The sequence below is a fragment of the Chamaea fasciata genome, unplaced genomic scaffold (genome assembly GCF_029207755.1).
Source record: "Chamaea fasciata isolate MVZ Bird 193981 ecotype frontalis unplaced genomic scaffold, bChaFas1.0.hap1 SCAF_6, whole genome shotgun sequence".
NCBI lineage: Eukaryota > Metazoa > Chordata > Aves > Passeriformes > Sylviidae > Chamaea > Chamaea fasciata.
Genome location: NW_027094091.1, coordinates 5883419 through 5900658, shown reverse-complemented (window position 1 = coordinate 5900658; position 17240 = coordinate 5883419). Strand labels below are relative to the sequence as shown.

General features: G+C 43.9%; 1 long non-coding RNA gene across 3 annotated transcripts; it reads right to left on the bottom strand.

The window, feature by feature from the left end:
* Window positions 1-359: 359 nt before the first annotated feature.
* LOC136290510 (uncharacterized) lies at window positions 360-3388 on the bottom strand. 3 transcript variants are annotated; one of them, XR_010721163.1, is made up of 3 exons: window positions 3308-3388; window positions 2632-2688; window positions 360-2058 (listed from the first exon to the last, which is right to left on the bottom strand). It is a non-coding gene; the product is annotated as an uncharacterized lncRNA (long non-coding RNA). The 3 variants fall into 3 exon arrangements; XR_010721164.1 differs by having other exon boundaries at window positions 3268-3313; XR_010721162.1 differs by lacking the exon at window positions 3308-3388 and adding an exon at window positions 3156-3299.
* Window positions 3389-17240: the final 13852 nt, after the last annotated feature.

Sequence of the window (17240 nt, the reverse complement as noted above, 5' to 3'; positions counted from 1 at the left end):
GCAGTCACGCGTCTCTCACCTCTGCAGGGAGAGCCTGCCCTGTGAAACCCACTGAAGCAGCCAGTGCTGCCAGGCATTTCAGCTCCTTGCTGGGAGAGGGTCAGGCCCGCTGGCCCAGGGGCTGCAGGTGACCTGCTGGGGCCAGGAAGGGATTAGGAGCCGTGGAGAGCAGCGCTGGTGGGGCTGCAGGAGGCGAGGTTGGCCGGCCGTGGCCAGGAGCAGGGCTGGCCCTGCAGGACCTCGGCTCACAGCTGCCCAGAGGCTTCAGCAGGCTCGGCTGAGCTTTAGGATGTTGACGTGGCTGCTCCAAGCTCCCCGAGGTGGCAACAACTGCGTTTCACACAGCTTCAAAGAGCCAGCTTTGATATAACAAACTCATTTTTTTTCTGCCTGCTTGAACCTGATGAACGTCCTGTACGAGCAGCAGTTGCTGACAAATAGTGACAGTTTGCATGAAGAAAATGAGCATGGATGGAGTGTTAATAAAGCTCTGCTAGACCCGTGTAAAGCCAGCACTTTCCCAGAGCTGAGAGCTGACTTTAAGTCACTGGAGTTGTGTAACCAAAGGAAAGGATGGAGCAGTGTTAGAATGCTAGAAGCTTAGATTTAAGGTTTTAGTATATAGCAATATGTGTGAGTCGAGATGGAGGATTTTGGGTGTTGTTTAGGTCCTTCTTCTCCACCTTTTCTCTTCTTCTTCATGGGTTTAGGTGGTTTTCTGTAATTATTCATCCTGACCTTGGCAGAGAAGGCAATACCATCACAGAGCTCAACTTCCCTGTCTATGATAACCCTCTCTAAAATACTTGGAGAAATAAAGTCTGCATAATGATGTGCCATTATTCAGTGACTCTTGCTACCAGTTTTCTCTGCTCTGCAGGTCAAATTCAAAAGCCTTATAACATTTTTTATGGGCAGAGAGGCAGAATAATATTAAGAAGGGTATTTTTTGCTGGGGGACGGTTTTACAGTTATATATGGGTAGGCAAATGCCTTGGGTACTGTCATGACACCCACCACGTCCATTCACCAGTACAACTATTAACCATTTTTCCTGTGTTACTCAGTCTTTTGGGGCCGAGTCAGGCTGGTTTTACAACAGGGAATAGCAATTACTGTTTCCTCCCAGGTTAAAGAGTATACTTATCCCTGTTCTCCTCAAAGTAACTACATGAAGCATTAACATATCAGAGACTACTTAAGGATGATCAAGTGTTATTTATAATGCAGCCATTTTAACAGAAAATGCAGTGTTTTGGGTGCAGGAGGCTGATTTCTCAGTACTTTTGCTGTCTGAGAGCTTGAGCAATGCGAAAAATACAGGACTTGTAGAACATGAGGCCAGATGTTGCCTTATGCATGACTATTGCCACTGGCAACCGGGGACTGCTCCCAGGGCAAGAGGCTGCTCCAAGAGCAGGGGTGGAAAAGCCCAGTTCTTGACACGGCAGTTGTGAAAGAAGCACAGACGTGGCAACTTTCTGCATCTTTTCCAGTTGCTCTCCAGTATCTGTCTGCAAATCCAGACAGAGAGCCTTCTGGAGAGAACAGGCTGCCATTTATTTTATTTTTCAAAACATTTACTCCAGCACCTACCACACCATCTTATTTTGCACTAGATGGGAATGGATGAGCTGAGCTCTTGACATGACCACAGTGTGAATGTTTTCATGCAAGCATAAGAACAGCACACAGTGAAGGGGATGGATAGATATCCAATAGGTTTTCCCAAAACCAAAGCAGTTATAAATGATTCTGCAAACTTCCCTCAACACTAATTTCCTGTTTCATGCAACAGGTGAAGAATGTCAGTACTTTGTGGACTTCAGGGCTCATTTTTTGACCTTGGTTCCAAGCCCCTGATGGATCAGATACCTATAACATCTTTGTGAACAGTTGCAATCCAAGATGTTTACTTCTTGTTTCAACACGTAGTTTCTAACATTTTGCCTCCCTCGATTCCAAATCTCTCAGGTGCCAAGAAGCTGGAATTTCACCCAGCCCATGTAGGAGCTGGGTTGGCATGCTCTCACCCCACACCCGTCAGGAGTAACATTACTGGAAGAAAGAAAATTGTATCAATAAGAGATTAGGATCAGATCAGCTCAAGGCAATTTCCCTGGATAAAACCCAACAAACAAGCAAACAAACAAAAAAAAAGAAAACATTACAAAGTTAGCTCTAGGGTGAGCATAACAGTTGATTGGCAGAAGTCTCTGGCTACAGAAGGGTTTGGGATATGGTGCCTTCACTATTGTGACTGATGGAATTGCAGAGAATTCCCACACAGAGCCACGAGGCCCAAGCAGGCCATTGACACAATTCCACTACATTTTTCTTAAACCCTTCAGGCTGTACTGTTGTGAAGGCCCATTTTTTTTCTCCAGTTTGTAGATCCATTTCACAGGGAGTGATTTTGCAGGAGTGCCTTCTGATTTAGTTCAGCATAACTCAGGCTGTGGTCTCCTGAAGGAGCACTTTAATTTCTCTTACAGTCTATCCCCTCATGCTCAGTCTGTTGGCAGCTCAGAGCATACACATGTACATTTCTTATGAGATCCCTGAAGACCACAGGGAAAAGGTCCTGGGAGATGCTGGAAATACATATGCTGTATGGAAACTATATCTTACCCAGGTGCACAGCTCTTGAGAAGCCTGAACCTCTGAGGAGCTGAAAAACTCTCTTTCCTGTGTGGGAGGAAAAGGTTTTGCAAAGGTTGTCAAGTGGGAACAGAAATGCTTAAAACATAGACAAGAAATAGGTATGATTTTCCTGTGTTCCTTGGGCTGTTGGGTTTTACAGGCACATTTCTATAAAATCAATTAAATTTAATCATCCATAATAAAATGAAAGAGGCAATTAAAAACCACCCAAATAAACCCCAACCATGAGAAGCTATCTACAGAGGTAATTTGCTTTATCATTGCAGCAGTGGCAAACCATGCCAAATAAAGTTTAGCCCCTGCTGGGCTGGGCACTGCACAGAGAGATTCACAGCCAAAACTCAGTACAAGAAACACGCAACCTTCGTAGTCAGAACACCACACCACACATTTTCCAGCTGTTTTTCTCACATGAAAATTGTAGCCTCAAAATGTTAAGCAACTCAGTGACACAAAACCAAGAGGCCAAGCAAAAATCAGAAATTAAATACTCTTGTGCTGAATTCCGATCCAGTGAGGGTGTGCAGTGGCTCAGGCACTTCACAGTGATCGGCAGCTTCTGTAGATGTGTTTCCAAATAGAAACGTGACCCTGCACACAGACCTCCCCTCTTCCCTGTGACAACTCCTCCATGAAAACACACCTTCATTGCAGGGAGGGTGGATGGGTTGTTTACTTTTTGCACTCAGAAGCTGCTTCAGCCTCTGCCATGCACACACCTGCCTTCAGTTCCTTTCTGAATGCAGCTCAGCTGCGTCTTCACTCAGGTGCACTCTGCCTGTCAGCAGCAGCAGCTCCTCTGTCTGCTGCTGGCATCATCTTGCTCCCTCCCTCCAGAGCAGCAACAGCTGTTTCCTCTGCGTGTATGAAAGTCTTTACACTACCCAAGAACTGCTAAATACCTCTAATTGCCCATGTAATAATCTCGGAGTGAAGGACATGAGCTGGATAATTCCCATCTGTACATGAAAACTCTCCCTCCCCACTCTGAGCAGAGAGTGGCTCCTGGTGAAAAAGAGGTTGTCAGTTGTTGGAGGAGATGATCTTCCCAGGTTGGGAGCCAGTGTCTTACTGACCTAGAGAAGAGCATATGAAAATGGCAAATGTAGCGTTGCTTATCAAAAATATTTCCCTTCCTATCACTGATTTCCAGCTTAACTATAAATTACCTTTTGTATTTCATATCTCTGTGTTGCTTCCTCTCGCATGAATTTGCCTAGTGGCTTCTTTGAACCCTGGCATGTATCTGATATCCAGAGCACCCGGTGTCAAGGAGTTCCAAAGTTTAGCAAAGAAGCCTTTTCTTGTGTTAGAACCTGATATTTTTGTGTTGTCATTAATTGTTCTTCTGTCAGGAGGGGATCTACTTATTGTGGACCCTCCATATATCACTCTGGAGCTCTGAAGTTTCCAGAACCTCCTGATTTGTCTCTTGTAACTCAGTAGCTGTGGAAACCAGTAGCTGATGAACTTAGTTACCCCAGTTCTCTGAACTGCAGGAGGTCAGAACTATTATTGCTTATTTTTCTTGTGTTTTTTCCTCCTAAAATTATTTTCTATTTTTTTAATGATTGACATGCTAATACTCAATTAAATGCTTAAAAAATTAGATAAGCCACTCTCTTAATCTTTTTCTATACTTTGCCTTCCTCTTCCAGCCTCCCGAGGGTCTTGCAGTTTGAGAAACTGCTGCACAGCATTTGAGACAGTAGGCAGTATCCTTAAGTTGCCTTTTATAAGACTGAAACTTTTATTTATGATCAGTTTGTGGTTTGAAAAGGAACTGTACATCTCTTCAGCAGCTCTTTCACAGCTCATAGAGCAGCATATCAACATCAGTGAGCTGAAGTTTACTCAGTCTTAGGAGATCAGTGAGCCTTAGATGTTCACCAAGCCTTGCCATCTCATTGAAATGTTGATGTTTCTGCATTGAAAAGAGCCAGGAAAAGCTCAGTTTCATGTTTTCCTTCTCCTTGATCTTGTTCTAATACTTATCCAGGTTTCAGAGATTTGGAAGCAGGTACAGAGGCTTGGGCTGCATCAGAGGACAAATCTTGGGCAGAAACTGAGCTGAGTTCTGCTTTCCCTTTCCTTAAACTTTAAACTCAAGCTTGGACCTTACTGAAGGTTAAGAAACATTTTGCAAATTGTTAACTGAGGAGTGTTGACTAATGTTTCATTTCACAGAGGAACTGGAAGCAAGGTTATTTCCATGCACAATTTAACAAGGAGTTGAAGGCGAAAGGAAACTGCACACCATCCATCTTGGACCCTAAAAGTCTTAAATGCTAAGGAAAGCAGAGGAATTTTGCAGCATCACAGGCCACATTAGGATTTCTATTTTATACCTCATAACCTGGCATTTCTTTTCAGGAGTAATGACATCCAATATATGGCAGAAGAAATCCTTGTCAGATAATCCAGCTTTGAAGCAGAACAAACAATGTGAACAGCATCAGAAGCTTTGAATACCAAAACTCTCATACCAAGGAGTGCCAGTGGAAACACACTCCTTCTGTGGGTCTGTTCACTACTATTTATTCAGGATAGGCTGTGATTTAACACTAAAAAGCTAAATGGCATTAAACCTTGGTAATGACAGACAGCACAGATAGGATGTACAGGCTGGGATTCCTCTGTAGCCACATGAAGCAGGAGTAATTAGAACTGGCTGGACAATTGCCAGCAGCGCGTTCTCATTGAGAAATAAAATCCTGTTACGGTGCAAGTACTTAACTGAGCCACACAATAATTTTGAAAGTCATGTGCTGGAGAAAGGACCAAGTTCTCAGATTTTCAAAATTAACCTCAGACAGGATAACACCTGATTTTTTTTGGTTCACAAATGATGTTTTGGTTTGGAATTTAAAGCTGTATACTTGAAAATGAAAAAAATCTCAACTGACCGATGCTGTGTAATCAATCCTAAATGCTATTTCTTCCATCAAAGAAGATTTCTTTGTTTACTGAGCAGTGGAAAGGGAGGGAGTATTTTAATGTGGCATGAAAACAGATGTCAGCCTCTCAAAAAAGATTAATCTCTACTGTCAGTGGTACCCAGGCCAGGGAGCAACCTCTGGCTCCAGAGAAATTCAGTACAGACAGTTTTGCATCTGTAACATTTAGGGCAACTTCTAGGAGCAAACGGTCTGAGTCCATGCTGTGTGTCCAGGTACAGAAATCTTTATATTGTGGAGGGAGAAATATTTATATTGTCTCTGGTTGTACAGGGCGCAGTATTGGCTGTGACCAGTGCCCTGTGGCCAGCCACGATCAACTGCTGCAGTTCAACACTGACAGAAAACTCTAATTCTCTCTTTGGATGGCAGATCTTGTTGCATGGGGGATGTGCCCTGGAAGCTTTCTGGCTGCATCATCTCTGCTCTGATCTGAGCCCATTGCTTCTGAGCTAATTACAGATACATTGTACAGTGGCAAAGACCTGTAGTTGTTCAGAACACTGATGGCCTCTCCAACTTATTTTCCTGCTGATCAAAAGTTTCTGGAAAATACAACCATATGTTAGGCTTGTTAAAGGAAAGGCTTGTTAAATATGTCTCTTAAAGGAAATGAATTTCAATCTTGCCTTTTTACCTGGTACTCTGCTGCATGGAAGCACACAGCCAATAGCCACGAAAAGAAAGGGGCTGCATGATGAGATGATTCTTCCATTCTGCAGGCCAACCAAAATATTGACATTCATTTAACTGACATTAATTTTATTTACAAAAGAGATTGTGACAAAGCACTTGCCCTGGTTTTCATGTAGTGTTATGGTTTAGGCTTTAAAATGTCTTAAGAATTATCTAAATGTAGCTACAGAGTGAGAACGATTTAATTTCAGTTAATCTGTTTAAAGTGAGAATAATTTAATTTAACTTAATTACTTTGAAGACAAGCTCTTTTCATACTCCATCTAAAGTTAGGCAGCTCCAGAGGATAAACCACCCCATCTGTTGCAAAGCATTGAAAGCAAAACTGTATAAAGGTTTCCTTTGAAAGCATCAAAATAAAGTATTTTGATTTGTGTTTAGCCCAGTTTTTTAATAGCTTTGTGAAAGAAACACATTGAAAAAAAATAGTCCCAAATTAGCCGGTTGATTGGAATCAGCACTTTTGATTAAAAACATTCTAATGGAAATTCCTTGTCAGCCATTCAGAGCTGTTTCCAGCAGCTGAAAAGTCAGGCATTGTGGACACTGAAGCTGAAGGAGCAGCGCGGACGGTGTATTTGTGCACAGAAATGCAGCCTTGCATGCTGCCCCAGCAGGGCATTTCCTGCGATGATGCATGTATGTGCAGCAGCAATGCCTGCCACGCCGCCCTCTGCCGTGGGTTGAGCCCAGGAAACATGCCACGCTGCAGAAAACTCAACTTTGTGCTTGTGGTCCCGTTTTTGAGCCCTCTGGAGTTTTGATCATGTCATGGTTGCAAGCTCTGAGCTGCAAGACTGGAGGCCAGAGATGTGGGTCTTTGGTGGAAGCTGAGATCCCTGCTTAATCGGCTGAGTCAAAGAGCTGATGTGTGGGAAGAGTGCCAGTTGTGACAAAACATAATGAAATGATGAGAATTGGCACCACGACACTGCTGCGTGCTGCTTGTCCCTGACAGCACTCCTGAAAGTCATTTATACATGGAAAGTACACACAGAAGCCATAATTAGACCATATGGCTGAGCGGTTCCTCTGGTGCTGCTCAGCCGAGCTGTAGAACTTTTCTCTTGCAGCAGAGTGACTAAAATGGTCAGAATCCAACCTGGAGGATTTCCACTTCTAAATTTTTGTTTTTAGAATTTTCTCTTACATCTCTGTGGAAACCTCCCATTATTGGCTTTCTGGGGAAAAAAAAAAAAAAAAGTCTGTATCTTTGATCTTAACCACAGTCCACATGGTCTATAAAACCTGGAAAGCTGCTGTACTGGGATTCGGTATCCCAGAACAGAGCAGCCATTCTTAATATGTCTGTATTTTTAACATCGTTATCTTGGGCAAGGTACAACACTCCAATAACTCAAATACAACTTGGTGCAGAGGTTTATCCATATATATTTGCTTAACTGACTCTGAATAAAAATATGAACGACTCAGGGAGCTAAATGGGGTGGAAAGCTCATGTGTAAAGGGAAGGTCTGGGAGTCACCCCCCATGACATGCACTGTGTTACTCTCAGAGAAGGGCAAGTGCTGTAAAGAGAAATAATGATAGCTGTTTGTTTCAGGTAAAGTGTGGGACATTTCCAGTTCTCTCTGCTCTGGATGCAACTCTGGGGAACATTTCTGCAGTCAGCGGGGTTGTATCAGCAGAGACATGGTGGAGGCGAAGGGACCTGAATTTCATATCTGTTTTGTAGACCACTGAAAACAGACATAAAGCCAGTGAGAGAGCATACCACCTCAGACCTTGTTTGCCAAAAAACCTTGAATTTTGTGCATGATCTGGTTTCATGGCCATCATGATTGTGTTAACATCAGCACCCAGCCCTAGGAAATGTTTATATCTTAATTTTTCAGGTCCTAAGCATCTTATAATCAGTAAATTATTTTATTCACAGAGCAATTCAGTAAGGGAAGGAGTCACAAAATGTATTTCTGAAGGCTGCAAAGGATGATGGTGAATGGATGACAGTGTCCCTTAGTTACCCAGTAAATTTTTAGTACGTTTGGTATTGATTCCCATCTGTTAGTTCCCATTTCAGTGCCTGAATCATGAGAATGAACTTTATTTACCTGTCTTTTATTTCCTGGCCCTTTTTTATTCTTTATTGACCCACTCTTCTCACCGTTATGCACAACAAAAATAATTCCTTTTCAGGCAGAGAAAAATCTGTGTGTGTGACAGCTGGCTCCAATATTTCCAATTTTCAAATATCAGTAACATTTATCATGAATTTTGAATTTTCTTCCAAGAAAACCCAGAAACCTGTGCAATTTTTCACTGAATTCTGCCTCATTTTTGATCAGCCATGTACAGGATGTGGTTGGGGTACAAGACAGAGAAATGCCAGTACCATTTCAAGTGAAATCTTTGATATCACTCTACAAAAGGCGGGCAGATGGGGCTTTATACTTCTGTAAGAGAAAAGCTTCAAATTTATTTATTTATTTTAGTATTCCTATAATGTAGATCTAATTGAAGAAGGTCTGTGCTAAACATGGGCCACCTCATGCTTTCCGCCCTTTGGACTCTGCAGACAGTCCCAGCTCAGAAGTTGTGGTGGAAATGTCTTGCTGACATATTTCATTCCTTTCAGCATTTTACAGAATAGGCCACTAATTTTCAACCAAGCATGAGCAAGCATGGTTTGTCTGCCTGAGCATTAGAAAAATGAGCATCAGAGACAGCAGAAGACCCCAGTGTTTATTAGTGCGTCTGGTGTCTTGATTTCTTTTGATACTTCACGTTTTTATGGTGGTGGGTGGGGAGGGCACCTCTCCTGCCTTGTGGGAAGGTCATCCAAAGTGAGGGAAGACAAGAAAGCTTCCATCATTCAGTGCTGTGCAAGCCACGGCTCTTACAAGGCACCAAAGCAGCCCTTGCTCTGCTTGTGAGGGGCAGAAGCAGTGCTGGGTTTATCAAATTATGACTGGGCACAGCTCTTCAAAGGCATCCTTGTGGCACGTCACAGCAACACCATGATCAGTCATGATTTATGAGTGTCTGGCAGCTTCTCTGCCAGATGTGCCTGTCCTTTGTTTTCCGCAGGAGCTGGAAGCCGTCCATCCCGAAGCCGACCCACGCAGAGGGAGTGTGCAGAAGAGACAGGTTCTTGGAAAGGGAAACCAGGCATTTTGGAAATGGCAGAGCCCCTGGGCACTGCTTAGATGTCTCATCTGCCTGTATTGAGCTGCATCTGCTCTTTACAAGCTGCAGGTTTCACAGATGCGTAGACGGATGTTGTGAAAGGCAGTTGTGGCTGGGATTTGCTGGGGCTTGCAGGTGGTAGTAAAATTTTGGAGAGCTGACAGCAAGTGATGTTGTAGTTCAAAATCTTAGAGAAATAACTGTGATGGTTGTGGGGATATAAAACACTCAAGATCTGTTGAAGCTGGTGGAAAAGTTCCCATTCGTATCTTGGGGACAGAAATAAAATGGGATTTAGTGATTCCTGGTAATTTTTGTTGGCTGGAAGGAGCCACACGTGTAATTCATTCTGCATTCATTTGAAGTGCTGGTGGAGGAATCCAGTCCACCTGCGTAAGGCATGTTGAGGAATAATCTTCCTACACTGGGTGAAAATGTCTCTTCATAGTTAGTGAAACCACTTCCCTCTCGGCTGGGCAGATCCTCACATTGTAGAATTCCTAAGCACCTTCCCCTCTCTCCCCATAGGAGATGCACAATCACTTGCTTTAGGAAGCCTGGTTCACCTGATCCCTAAAATGTACAGCTGCTAAGGGAAGCAGAATCCATTTCTCCCAGATTTCCTCCATTCCTCTGGTTTTGGGGCTACTTGGGTTCCAATGACTTCAGCTAAGTTTTATCAGCCAGTCATGGAAGTGACTCTGCTGAAGCTCATCCTAAAGCAGTGCTGCAGGAATTGGGATCAGAGATAGTGAAGTCAGAGTGAAAAAGTTTTTGGAAGCAATCTGATCCTGAAAGGAGATTCACAGACATGGCTTTCTAGCCTTCTGGATCTTTTGTTTCTTTGGTTTGCTGAAAAGATGATATAAACAGAAGGAAAGTGTAAATGGGAGTGTGCTCTGGAAAAAGCATAGCCTGGGGAGGGTGTAGAGCAGGAGGGGACATGCTTTGGTGGGTATTTAACACTCCTCAATAGAAATCAGCAGAGAGATGAGGAGAACCTTCCTTTCATTTTCCCAGGCTGTGAACCGATGAGAGACTGTCATCACAGATCACTCCCTTGTTAAGGCCAGAGCCATCTCCAGGCACAAAGTCCAAGAGATCTGGTGTGTCCAGTCTCTGTGGGAGAGGCAGCACAGGTCAGACAGCTCAGGCTTTGGTGGTGTTCAAGAGGGCTCAGTCTAAAGGCATAAAGTAAGTGATTTTAGACAGCAGTGGACTCTACCACACAGCTTGAAGGGCTAATTGGAAATAAATGAGTTTGGAGGCAGACCAAATCCTGTCCACGGTTGGCTGTAAACCCCTTTCTTAATGCAATTTCTTAGACAGGAGGGCCATAGGGGGGTCTCACCTGGAACATCTCACCATTGCGTATCTGACTTTCCTTTATATGGGAGCAAGAAATCTGGCAAGCAAATGATAATGATAAAATGTTAGCTGGAGATGTAAACTCCCAGGAATAGCAAGTTTCATCCATTTCACACTCAAATAACTTTAAATCCAGATGGTGGCTAAATGACCTTCCTCGAGAAATTTGTGATCAGCAAATAGAAAGGTGACAAAATCCAAAAGCCCATCAATATTTATCATTGCTCAAGTGAAGAATTTGCAGAATCTGTAAGGAGGATGCTGCTTATATCCCTTCCATTGGCCAAAGAGAATTCACCTAGCAAGGATATATATTATTTATTATCTTTTAAATATTTTAGATACAGTTTGGTGGGTTAAAGGGCTTTTGCCCTTGTTAATTTTACTGTCCTCTGGCTGGATTTTTACTCTGGGCACTTGTAATGCTACTTCAATGTAATTGTGGGAATATAGATTTGGTGACTCAGATTAGACCCCTGGGGTAAAATGCAGAGAATTCAGAAATGAGAAATATTTGTGGAAAATATGAGCCATGAAATCTCTAGCTCCAACTGTGGTTCTTGTTTCCAGGCACACAGAGGCCAGTTCCAGTCTTCCTTTCTTCCTGGGTCCAAGTCTTAGAGTGATGAAGGTCAGAAGACTTAACAAGCATGCTTTTAATGTGGTTCCCTCTCTTGCTTTATGAAAGGCTACTGCTGGATACCCAGAGGCAAGATCCTTAGGATGGATCTGTCCCTGTAAAGCCAAACACCTGAGATCCTGACAAAGGTAATGTGGATGCAGAGAGAGATGAGGAAAAAGAATTTCCCCCTTTGGTCCTGGAGCAGTGTTAAAGAGTAGCCTAGGTCTGGCCTGATGTAAATTGCCCCAGCAAAACCATGCAGCAGCATGCACAGTATGGAAGAGATATGATGATGATGAGGGTCCCTGAAGACCCATCTGATTTTGGAGAGAAATTTAGAAATTGCAGACCTGACGCTGCAAGATACTTCCCTCAGTATCTGTGTTTACCCATGGGCAATTTTTGTCCTCATGTGAAAACAAGCACAGCTTGTACTAAAATATAAATGCACCCACACACCCAGAGAGGGAAACCTGCTGTTCTGAGCACTGACTGTTCGTGTCAGTGACCACTTCAGCGTCTGAATTGCCATTAGCAACCTCGGGGGCTTGAAAAGGAGCCAGGAGCCTTCCTCTGCAAGGAGTGACATGCCTTGCTGGCCCTGCTGTGGCTGTGGCAGAGGTCCTGGCCAGCACCAGCAGCTGCCACCAGCCCCTGGCCATCGTGCCCCTGCTCTTTCCATTGCGCCCCAGCAGAGTTAATGCCAAACCACTCTTTTTCCTGGTCCAAGGGCTGCCAGGAGGGACTTTGGGGCTGATGGGCTGTGTGAAAGGTGCTCCTGTCTGCTCCACACAAAGCCACTTATCAGAGCCAGGAGGTGGGAAGGGGGAGAGTTACTGTACAAACAGGCATTCAAGATTAATTGCTTTTCATCTCTGGAGCAGGAGCTGGCCTTTCAGCCCCAGGATACAATAAGGGCCTGTTCTGATTGTATCTGTTCAGGGGCTGTGTACAGCCAAGGGTTGTTTGGCAGCGGCAGGCTGAAGTTTTTTGGGAAAAATGAATCGAACTACCAAGTGCTTTGTCCTCCTGGGGCTGGAAACTGTTACAGTGATTACCACGTGTTTACAACCACTAATGAGATGTTTGCATCATATAATTTCTCTTCTCCTTGGAATTTGTGTTGTGAGCCGTTTTCACACCAAACTCCTGTTTGTCATGGTTTGTCACTGCTTGTTGTGCCCTGATCTTGCTGATAAATCTCAGTATTTGATAGGGTGATTAATGTGTCTGAAATGAGTTTGCCAGCTCTGGTGCCTTTCTTATGAATCATGCAACATTCAGTGTTTCCTTTAAAACTTGAGGAATGGCAGGTAAACAACTACATGAAAATCTCAACCTTCACTGAAAAAAAATAACTAAAAATTGCCCGAAGGCATAAGCCAAAAAAAGCTGATATTAAAAAAAAGTAAAATATCACAGAATCATAGAATCCTAGGATGGTTTGGTTTGGAGAGAACCTTAAATATCATCTAATTCCAGATCCCCTGCCATAGGCAGGGATGTCTTTCACTAAACCAGGTTGCTCAGAGCCCCATCCAACCTGGCCTTGGATCGTGAACGTGTGTTCAGGGATTCAGAGGCAGCCACAGCTTTTCTGGGCACCCTGTGCCTATGCCTCACCACTCTCAAGTAAAGACTTTATTCCAAATATCCAATCTAAATCTACTTTTACTTGGTTCACTGATATGGAACACCTGATGGCAAACATCCTGAGAGCTCCTTGTGATCCAGATTATGCCATAAGGTCTGTGAAACACGATTCATGGATTGCACTGCAGTGGTGATGACTCTGGACCACAGGAGGACTGAGAGTTTACATGCAGGCAGCTGTGTCACAGCTTTTGGAGTCACCACACGTCCACTTCACACCAACGTTCTTCCCACCAGCCACAAAATGCAAGGTCTTTTGTTCAAATGACAGCTGCCTTATCCAGTGTAAACTGCTCTCCTCCTCCTGTGATGGGCTGTCTTCTCCCAGTGTTGATTTCAAAATGCCAACCACAATGCAGTCAGGTCCCTACCTGCAGTTCTGCCCCACCTCTCTAGGGAGGAAAGGGGCACCTTAGGACCTGACTGTGTCTTTACTCTGCCATTATGTGCCATGTTAGTAACTGATGCTAAGAAATGGGGAATATCTTCCTTTACTGGGCTGAATTATAATTACACCCTCCCAAAATAGTATCTCTGTTTGCAAAAATGTCAGCAGGTAGTGAAGAAATTTGAGGTTGTTCCTGACATGAAGTATTTTGATTTGTTTTTGAAGTGGTTCCAGACTCTAACTCCATTGTTCTGATTTAACCATACCTCCTCTCGAATTTGCATTGCAGGAAATAAAAAAACCCTTGAGTTATTTAATTCAAAGTATGTTACAGTGAGTTGCCAGCATAAACCTGTACTGACTTGTGGTTGAGTTCAGTGCTCACCCATATTGACCAAAGAAGTAAATATAGACCAAGTTAAAAACCAAAGAAAATAGTGTCCTTCTGGGACAGTATATCTTTATATTGGCCAGAAATCTCACATCAATTTTTCTTATACCCTCAGAAGGGAAAAGCTGGAAAACAATGAAGAGAAACAAGCACATTTTTAAAGATGGGAAAGATATAATTTTTAAGGCAACATAGTAATTTTTCTGATTTCAAAACCACTTGCCTCATTGATTTTTGATCCAAACCGCATAAACTCCACATAAAAAATACAGCCTGTCCCTATAGGGCATTTAAAAATATACACTCTTTAGCTTTTTTCCTTTGTCAGTATAGCATGTGTCAGTGTGGAAGAAAAACATCAGAAATATTAGAAATTCTAAGAGGGGATTATCTGCATTAGTCCAGGAGGTGCTGTGGAATCCCATAGCTGGGGATGAATTGTGGTCTCAGGCAGATAATGGGGAAGTCAATGGGGTCTTTGTCCCTGGTTTCAGTGAGGTTTTCATTTGCTCTGCTTCTGCCAAGGATCATCGCATGAAGCATGTTGCTAAAATTATGCTAATATACAAATGTTTTTTAGCTTGCACTCCACAGGGTGTTAGGGAGGCCAGAACCACTGAAGTTTAGGATGGGAAAGATGTGACACACTGTACCCAACAAGTTTTTACCATACTGATCTCAGTCTTGTGCAGCTGAACTTGCCCATGTTAATTTAAGATTGGGACACTTCACCCAAATCCAGAATTCCTCATCCACAGCACTGGGCTTTAATTTGGGCCCATCAAAAATTTAGTGTCTCCTCGTTTCAATTGCTTTCCCTGTGTCATTGTGCATTCCTAAGTAATCCTACCATTACAATAACACCTCAGTGTCTTTTAGTATTGGTCATCTCATCTGCTTACCTCACTCGATCCTTTTCCCCCAGCCCTGGGGTCACTGCTGGGGTTCCCTTCTGTCTCCCCTGTTGTTGGAGGCAGAACTGGTTGCACTCCTGATGCAGATGGGCTGGATGAGCAATGAGAGTGTGGCGGCCTCCTCCCCTCACAAAGACTCATTTCTGCCCATGCAGCCAGGAATTTTGGGTAGGGAGTGTTGCATTCCCTTGAATAAGCTTACTGAGGAAAAGAGAACTCTTTGTGACTGAACAGTGTTTCAAGGGGTTTCTTCTCTGTGGCCTTTGCAGGACAGTGCAGGGGAGTCCTGTCCTGGAGGAGGCAGATGGACCAGATGACCCCTCTGGCTCCTTTGGGATACTTCCATATGGATGCTACAGTCCATCAGCCTCAGGGTCATCTTTGATCTCCAGTGTGCTTTTGTTTTCAATTTTCTTTACATCGTAAAACTTTGCAGCACCCAACAGGCTGCTGACCTTGATGTGTTGGGAGCACACCAAGTCATTTGTTTAGGCTGTACCATTAAACCAGATGGCTACATTCGAAATTCATTTATCTCAATCGGTTTGGGTGGACTGAAATTGCAATTACATGACAGCTTCTTGGGAACCATGATGATTTTAAATATTCCCATCCTTGATGCTCCTGTGTTGAAATTTCTCTGAGTTAACTTCCTGAGAATTAAGTAATTGCCATTGATAAATCTGTGCTGTGTACTCTCATACATATTATGAAAAAAAGGCTTTACATTCTTTTACATCCTGTTGGCTCCATGTAGAGGTGCACAGGATATACAGGTATTTCTCCTGTTCTGGCTAAAGGAATTCATGTGCCCAGCATCACCCCACCTTTGAAAGTCTGCCTTTGAATTGCTAGGAGCTCAATACACGCCTGTCTTGGTTTGAAAGACAGGTATCTGCTAGGGAGGGGCAGGGCCTCCTTAGGAATGGAGAATTCAAATCCCCTCCCTCCAAATTATTATAATTTAGAAAATTAAAGGGGCTTTCAGGCAGAGGTATGGGGATAGGAATAACAGTTCTTTACTAGTATGTATAGCAAAGCAAATAAACAACAACTACAGCATTAATACTAAACAGAACCAAGAACCTCAAGGGGCTTTGTTTCACAAAACCCGGAGCAGTCTGATCTCTTGGGACTTTGAGAGTATTGCTAGGAGCTCAATTCATGCCTCATCACATAACTTTCCTGCATGTTCCTAAAATACAAATCCAAAGCGGGTTTGGGATGAAATGCTTTCCCTTAGGCGCCCTTAAATCACGTTAAAAAATGAAGGGAGGGGAGGAGAGCGTTTTATAATCTACATTATTTATTTTCTCTTCCTTGCGATAAAACTCATCAGAAACAATAAGAAGACACTCCTACTCACTCAGTGGGTGAGAGTCCAACAAATCCTGTCCAGAGGCCCTGTGTGGAATCGTACCTTTCTGCTGACTCACTTGGGCTCTTTCCTGACACTTGGAACGCCTGGAGATCTTTGTCAGCTCCATCCAGCCCCGCCGGGGCTGTGGCAGGGATGCCAATGCAGGCATGGCTGCCAATGCAGCCAGGGCTGCCGGCTGCATCCAGTGGAAACGTTCAGCAGGGAGCACACCTGGCACTGGGTAGGTGTGTTTGTCCAGGCAGTGCTGGGAAGCCTTGTCTCCTGACTGGAAGCCAAATGCCTCCCAGCTCAGCGTGCTGCAGCGCCGAGATGTTTGCTCTGGGCTCACCACCCGCCACGGGCCAGCCCTGCCCTGCCAAGGGAGGCAGGTTGCCTCCAGAGGCTGCCGGCACAAAGAGATTTGCTTGTTATTGCTCCTTCCTTTAAGGCTCCTTGGCATCTGCAAACACAAGATTGCCTCCTCAAGAACAGGGGGGAGGAGAAATGTGGGGATTAGGGAGGAAGTGGTGACAAAGAGGTGCTGGCTGGAATTTTCGTGCCGGCAACAACAGGTTTCCCCGTTTTTCTCTGCTCCTCTACCATGGCTTTGAGGAAGTGGGCAATATCTCTGGGTGAAAATGAGAGATGCAGGTGGTGGAAAGACCACTGCTCTCCTGATGCTCTTTTCAGAGTATTGTTTTGCTTTTGGGAAAAATGCTTTTTAATGACTGACTCAACATGATGATCTGAATCAGGACACTGTGCCTTCAGGGGCTGGGTCCTACTCTTCTCCACCCAAAAATTTCCTCTGCAGAGGATGGAGTAAAGGAGTAGTTCTTCTGTGAGGTACAGCCCTACAGAGTGATAAGTGGGGCAGTAGTGATGCAAGAGGAGCAACTTATCTGTTGTTTGAAGGGCTTTTATCCAGAATTTTAGAGGGCTCAGCTGGGGTGCAATGTAACCAGGCACATGGAAACTTCCACAGAGAGCAAGGATGGATCAACAGCCTTCCAGGTGGTGCAAAACTTCAAAACCTCTCTAGACTCACTTTCAGACATTTTTGTGGTGCCTTATTCAGGC